A 7,867-nucleotide genomic window follows, 5' to 3' on the forward strand; every position below is an offset into this window, starting at 1 on the left:
TCCCCCAGGGAGGAGGTTATATGTAGATCCTTACAATTGGTTTCCCCTTTCCACCCCACCGTCCCTCCACCCTCCTGTTTAAACCGTTTTCTAATCATGGATCATGAACCCAACACTTTAATAAATTTTCTACAGGAAAAGCACAGGTATATGGCTCTGTGTGGGAATTTGTATCTGGTGAGGTTGTATTCTATCACCATACTTATTCAATCTGTATGCTGAGCAAATAATCAGAGAAGCTGGATTATACAAAAGGAGATTTCAGCATCAGAATTGGAGGAAGCCTTATTAACAATCTGTGACATGCAGATGACACAGCCTTGCTTGCTGAAAGTGAGGAAGACTTGAACCACTTGCTGATGAAAATCAAGGATTGAAGCCTAAAGTATGGACAACAACTCTATGTAAAAAAACAAAACAAAAAACAAAAACAAAAAAAACCACGAACACCAAAAAAAAAACCTCACAACTCGACCAATAGGTAACATGATTAAATGGAGAGAAGACTAAAGTTGTGAAAGGTTTTGTCTTGCCTGGATCCACAATCAATGCTATGGAAACATCAGTCAGGATATCAAAAGAAGCATTGCACTGGTAAGTCTGTTGCCCAAGATCTCTGCAAAGTATTGTAAAACAAGGATGTTACTTTGAGGACTAAGGTGCACCTGACCCAAGCCATGATATTCTCCATGGCTTCATATGCAGGTAAAATTTGGATATTGAATAATAAAGACTGAAGAAGAATTGATTAATTTGAATTGTGGTGCTTGCAAAGAATATTGAAAATAATATGGACTGCTAAAAGGACAAGCAGCTCTGTCTTGGAAGAAGTAAGGCCAGAGTTCTCTTTAGAGGCAAGGATGGCAAGACTTGGTCTCAAGTACTTTGTATATGTTGTCAGAAGAGACCAGTCCCTGGAGAAGGACATCATGCCTGGTAAAGTAGAGGGGCAGCAAAAGAGGAAATTCTCAATGAGATGGACTGACACAGTGGCTGCAACAATGAGCTCAAGCAAAAAAACAATTGTGACAATGGTGTAGGACCAGGTAATGCTTCATTCTGTTGTGCATAGGGTGACTGTGGGTTGGAAGTAACTCAATGGCACCTAACCACAACAGTGGGGAGGTTTAAGGAATTCTGGAGGCACTGTGGGGTAAGTGTTGGGTTGTTAATCATAGGTTGGCAGTGCAAACCCACCAGCCACCCTGAGGGAGAAAGAAGAAGCTGTCTGTTCGGGAAAATATCTATAGTCTCAAAAACCCTATATAGGTGGCCAGTAATACCTTTATTGGCCATATACCCTAAAGAAATAAGAGACAGAACACAAACAGACATATGCTCTCCCACGTGCATTGCAGCACAATTCATTATGGCATAAAGCTGGAAACAGCTTGTATGCCCATCAGCAGAAGAATGGATAAAAAAATTCTGGTACATACACACAATGGAACACTACACATCTTTACAAAAACAGTGAAGAAACCATGAGACCTCGTGACATGGAGAGACCTAGAAACTGTCATGCTGAACGAAGTCAGTGAATCACAAAAGGATAAATATTGTATGATCCCACTATAATAAGGATAAGCACCAAGAAGAAGGCAGGCTGCTGCTCCCAGGTCACACACTCCACTAATAAGATCTGCCAAGTAACTCCTGAGAGAGCCCGCCCAGAGACCATCTTAAAAACCACTTTGACAGAAGAGTCCTCACTTCAGCTGGGGTCAGCGTTTCACCATTGGGGAAGAGGGAGATGGCAATTTAGTTGCTGCCATACAAAATTGTGCTAAAACAACTTTGAAATGGGTCAAAGTGTCAAATGTTAACCTAGGTATATCTGCCATAATCCATGTTCTAAGGCATTCTGCTTGATAGCAAAACTATTCACATCCCTGGCCTATGTGGAGTAGGGATTCCCTGAGGGCTTTATCCATGGGTAGTGTATTTTCACTTCACTTTTAAAATTTTAAACTGATACAACTCAACAGACACTTCTATGACAGTGATAAATGAAACTTATTGGAAATTCAAGTCAAGATGGGAGGAGGGAAACCTGCATGTCTTGGAGAAGGCAAGTACATTTCTATTGGTAAGAAAATATATAAACCATGGATATATGAATGGATCTAATTCTAGCTCTAATCCAAAACAATTAGTTATTTTGACATGTCCCTGCTTGATATTGACCTTCATGAAGAGATCACTGAAGATATGGATACAATAGCAAAGTGTGGTGAAGAAAGTAGATGGTGCCCAGCTATCAGAAAGGATAGCACCTGGGGTCTTAAAGGCTTGTCTTCAAACAAGCAGACATCTAAGTGAGATGGCAACTAAGTCCACATGGAAAACACACACCAACACCTGTGATTCAAGGATTATAAGTAATATAATCCAAATGTGAAGGAGGGGATGGTATCAGAATTTAAATTGTGAACATCTAGTTTGCTGCAGGCTATGGATTACAGTGGAAGCCCAAAATCCATGTGCAGGGTTTACATATAGATTAAGTCTCCAATAAATTCCCTCTGACTATAGTCAAGGGATGTGAATAGTCTTGATATCAGGCAGAGAGTACTGTAGAGATAATTACTGTAGATATAGTTGTTTGATTCCCCTTTTGACCCATTTAAAAGTTGCATCAGTTTAAAATTTTAAAAGTGAATGGGAAATACATATGGACAACGTCCTGGTAAATCCCTACTCCACATGGACCAGGGATGCGAATAGCTTTGCTATCATGCAGAGTGCTTTGGAACGTGGATTATGGCAGGTATAGATAGGTTAAAATTTAACACTATTGTTTTATCTCTCCTTTGATCCATTTTAAAGTTGTTTTAGTTTTTAATATTTTGTATTTCTTTTCAATTGAGCTTTTTCTTTATTTTATTTTGCTACTCTTGCTAACTTTCTTTTTGTATGTTTTTTGGTATATGAAATTCAGGATAGGTGAATCCATAGAGGCAGTAACTGGCTTGTTTCTTGGAGGTATAGCAGGGGAGGTTCGGGAGAAATGGAGCTAATAACACGCAATGCAAGAAAGAAGAAAATGTTCTAAAATTGTGCTAAGAATTGTGCAGCTCTTCTTGGTATTATTGAATTGTACGATATGTAGATTATGTCGCAATATTTTTAAAAAGGATAAAAATATCCTATATAGGGTTGGAATTGACTCAAAGGTAATTTTTTTCCTCAGTGATAAAGTTACTATAAATAAACCTGCAGAACGTGTGAATTTAAAAAAATGGTCTTTATCTGTAAGAATAAAAATTGCTGTGATGTTCAGTAAATGTCAGCAATTTAAGAAAGCATGTGATTGCTTCTGTCAATTGTGTAAAAAAGACAAGTATGAACATGTGTTTGTGTCAAAGACAGTTCTGTTGCAATGTAATAAGACACTTGAAAAAACCATATTCTTGTCTCTTTCTCCTCCTATCAAAGAATGATAGAAGGAGTACATGAGGGAGGGGACTACATCCTGCATTTTAACCTCATCAGAAAATCTTTTCATGCTACTGAAAAGTGGAGCTATTGAATACTCCATAGAAACTTGTGTAGTGGTCAACACTGTACAAGATCTCAGGGTGAAATCTTTTTTTTTTTTTTTTAACGTTTTATTAGGGGCTCATACAACTGTTATCCCAATCCATACACACATCAATTGTGTAAAGCGCATTTGTACATCGTTTCTCAAAACATTTTCTCTCCACTTAAACCCCCGACATTAGGTCCTCATTTTTCCCCTCCCTCCCTGCTCCCCCCTCCCTCATGAGCCCTTGATAGTTTATAAATGGGTATTTTGTCATATCTTGCCCTGTCCAATGTCTCCCTTCACCCACTATTTGGTTGTCTGTCCCCCAGGGAGAAGGTCACACACAGTTCCATGTAATCGGTTCCCTCTTTCCTACCCATTCTCCCTTTACCCTCCCTGTTTTGCCACTCACACCACTGGTCCTATAGGGCTCATCTGTCCTGGATTCCCTGTATTTTCAGTTCCTATCTGTACCAGTGTACCTCCTCTGGTCTAGCCAGACATGCTAGATCAAATTCGAGTCATGGTAGTGGGAGCGGGGAGGAAACATTTAGGAACTAGAGGAAGGTTGTATTTCTCATCATTGTTACATCGCACCCTGACTGGCTCATCTCCTCCCCGAGACCCCTCTGCAAGGGGATCTCCAGTGGCCTACTAATGGGCTTTGGATCTCCACTCCGCACTCCCCCCATCATTCACTACGGTAAGATTTTTTGTTCTGATGATGCCTTACACCTGATCCCTTCGACACCTCATGGTTGCATAGGCTGGTGTGCTTCTTCCATGTGGGCTTTGTTGCTTCTGAGCTTGATGGCCGCTTGATTACCTTCAAGCCTTTAAGACCCCAGACGCTATACTTATTGATAGCCCAGCACCATCAGTTAGCCTAAGTTGGTGGTTAAACTAAGGGAAGGTAGGACTCACTCACCCTGTCGATGCCTTTTTGCTTCTTCTTTTAAATTAATAGTCTTTTATTAAATTACAAAAGCATAGAATGAATTAGATGCTACCTCACCCATTTCAAAACTCCCACCACTTTCTAATACTATTTCTTAAAGGACCCATTTGAGTTTGCTCTTCGTTAAGGATTCTAGGAAAAAGGTTTCATGACTTCCCTTGTTAGTGCTTCTAGAATTGTCAGTCCACATTACCAAGAAATCTTTCCTTCTTTCTCCTATGAAACTCACTTAAAATTAATGAGTAACTAAATCATACTGCAGAGTGGGAGGGAAAGATAATGGAATATGAGGCTGAGCCAAAGGTGAATGGAGTTTCAGTTTATTAGTTGACAATTGAACTTTCAGAAGTGATACAGCAACTTCTGCAGGTGAGTCATGGCCGGTGAGGAGTTGTGGTTAGTTCCAGGTCCATCCCATTGTTTAGGGCGAGAGAGTCAACATGGCACTGAGCAGAGAGTGATTCTATAGCATGTGGCAGAACCTCAGCTTGCTTCTGAACCCTTTGAAAAATTTGGAGACAGTCATCTATGAATAGGTAGTATTTGTTGTTTTTAAAAATCTCACTGTACAGTCAAGAGAGACGATGGATTTTTAAAAAATGTATAAAGCTATGTGAAAAACCAACCAACCAAACAAACACTCACTGCCATCTAGTCGAAGCAGAGTCGGAGTGAGTGGCACGATCAAAAAAGGTGCAACTGCCTCTGTGAGTTTCCAAGGTCGTCACTCTTTAAGGGAGTAGCTTAAACACAAGTTTAAATGATAACATATGGTTCAAAATAGGATGTCCTATTAAAGTGAGGCTGCTGAGTTAGGTTCTGGGGCAGATGGGACTGCTTGAGAAACAGCTGACAAGATCTCATGGCATCATATATTGACACCATTAAAATAAAGAAATGAGGAAATACTCTAACCTATTTCCAAATGGAAGCTACTCAAGAAAAGCGTGGTGAACTATGACTCGAGTCAGAGAATCAGGTTAAACTAAGATTAAATAATTTATGGCAACTGGTTGAGACCCTAAAACAAGGCTAGGGGCTTGCAGACTTGCAGGACATTAGCTAAAACAGAATTTAGAGGTGGCATAGGGATGAAAGTAGGAAACTAGATACCAACCCCAAACACACTGCCATTAAGTTGATACTCTAGAATAGCCTTGGGTGTCTCTGGGACTGTAACTTTTTACCAGAGTTAAAAGCCTCATCTTTTCCTCCTGCAGAATGGCTGCTGGTTTCAAACTGTTGACCTAGTGATTAGCAGTCCAGCAGTAATCACAATTCACCAGTGCTCCAGGAAACTAGATATATACCCCAAAGACTTGAAAGCAGGAAGTCAAACAGATAGGCTTATACCAATATTGATTGCAGCATTTTCATAATGGCCAAAGGATAGAAATAACCCAAGTGCCCATCAATAGATGAGTGGATAAACAAAATATGGTATACACATACAGTGGAATATTAATCAGCTATAAAGAGAATTGAAGCTTGAATGCATGTCATAGTATGAATGAACCTTGAAAAATGTATGCTATATGACCTAAGCCAATCACCAAAGGACAAATATTGTATGATTCCACTTACATGAGATATCTAGAATTAGATAAAGGAGTCCTGGTGACTTAGTGGTTATGTATTGGACTGTGATACACAAAGTTAGCAGTTTGAAACCACCAGCCCTTCCCAGGGAGAAAGACAGGTCTTTCCACTCCCATAAAGTTCAGTCTCAGAGACCCTCAGGGCAGTTCCACCCTGTCCTATCGGGTCAGTATAAGTCAGCATTGACTCGATAACTGGATGGAGACAAAAGTTTATTTGTGGTTACTAGTGTCTGGAGGGAGACAAGTCCTGGGGATGTAGTGGTTACTCATTGGGCAGTGATCTGCACTAACTGTTCAGCTAGAGAAAGATGGGGCTTTCTACTGGAGTTATGGTTTCTGAAACTCACAGGGGCGGTTCTAACTCACAGGGGCAGTTCTCTGGTGTCCTATAGGTCACTATGAATAAGCATGGACTTGGAGGCAGTGAACGATAAGGAGCAGGAGAGAGGGAGAATGGGGGTTGTTGCCTAAGGTATTGACTTTGTGTTTGGGGTAATAAAATGTTTGGAAACAATAGTGGTGATGGTTCCACAACATGGTGAGTATAATTGATGTCATTGAATTATACACTTAAAAATGGCCAAAATGGCATTTTTGTATATATATTTTAATATATATATTTTATTTTAATATATTTTAACACACACATATGATAGGCAACATCTAAGTATCATTATTAAGGCTCCAATGTAAGATAAAAATTTAGTTCTCTGTCCTAGTACATGCCGCAAGAAACAACTGGTCAGTGCAGGTCCAGATGAACCAGGACAGAGGAACCCATTACTGGAAGAAGAGTCCCCCTGCCCCATTTTCCCTTGAATTGATTCTGACTCACAGTGCCCCATAAGGTTTTCAAGGCTGTAATCTTTCAGGAACAGACTGCTACACCTTTCTCCAAAGTAAGTGACTGGTGACTTTGAACTGTTGCCCTTTCAGTTATCAGCCAAGCACAGAATCACTGTATCACTAGGATAGCAGGACCCCTTAAGCTCACTGCCATTCAGTGGATTCTGATGCACAGTGAACCATTAGGTAGCCTCAGTTATAAATATAAGAGGACAGCAGGGACAGGGACCTGAGCAAATAGTGTTACCGCTGAAGTCTAATTAATGTCTTTTATTTCTGGTCTACTTACTATCAGTTATTTATTCAGCACATATGGGCCATGTGCTGGCCATTATGCTAGGTCTGAAAGATATAGTAGGGAGAGTAGCTGACCTAGTTCTCACTCTAATTGAACTTACAATTTGATATTTTGTCCAAGATTTAATCGATGGAACGGCACGAGTATTGACAGAACAGACGCTAGGTATTATCCACTACAAATGTGTACAACTAAATACTATCTCTCAATTGAGCACTATTGAATTGATTATTTGGTTGTTGTGAATTAGGCACCATCATCTCAGCTCTGACCCATAACAACCCTATGCACAGAGCACAAAACACTGCCTGGTCCTGCACCTTCCTCACAAAAATAGTTATGTTTGAGTCCATTGTGGTAGCCAGTGTAATGTTAGTCCATTTCCTTAATGGTCTTCCACGTTTCCACTGCCCTTCTACTTGAGCATGACGTCTCTCCTGATAACAAGAAAGTCCGTGAGACCAAGTTTGGTTATCCTTGCTTCTATCCAAGACGGATTTGTTTGTTCTCTTGGCACTCCCTGGTATTTTCAATATTCTGACTTAATTAATTTTATTTTTAAGTAAATATTTTTTTCTATTTCTACTTTAATATCGGTATTTTATTTTCTGGAAGATTGGAAAAATAGGGCCTTG

Source organism: Echinops telfairi, unplaced genomic scaffold, assembly GCF_000313985.2.
Source record: "Echinops telfairi isolate 266 unplaced genomic scaffold, ASM31398v2 ScPeMD7_7469;HRSCAF=8507_1, whole genome shotgun sequence".
Classification (NCBI taxonomy): Eukaryota; Metazoa; Chordata; class Mammalia; order Afrosoricida; family Tenrecidae; genus Echinops; species Echinops telfairi.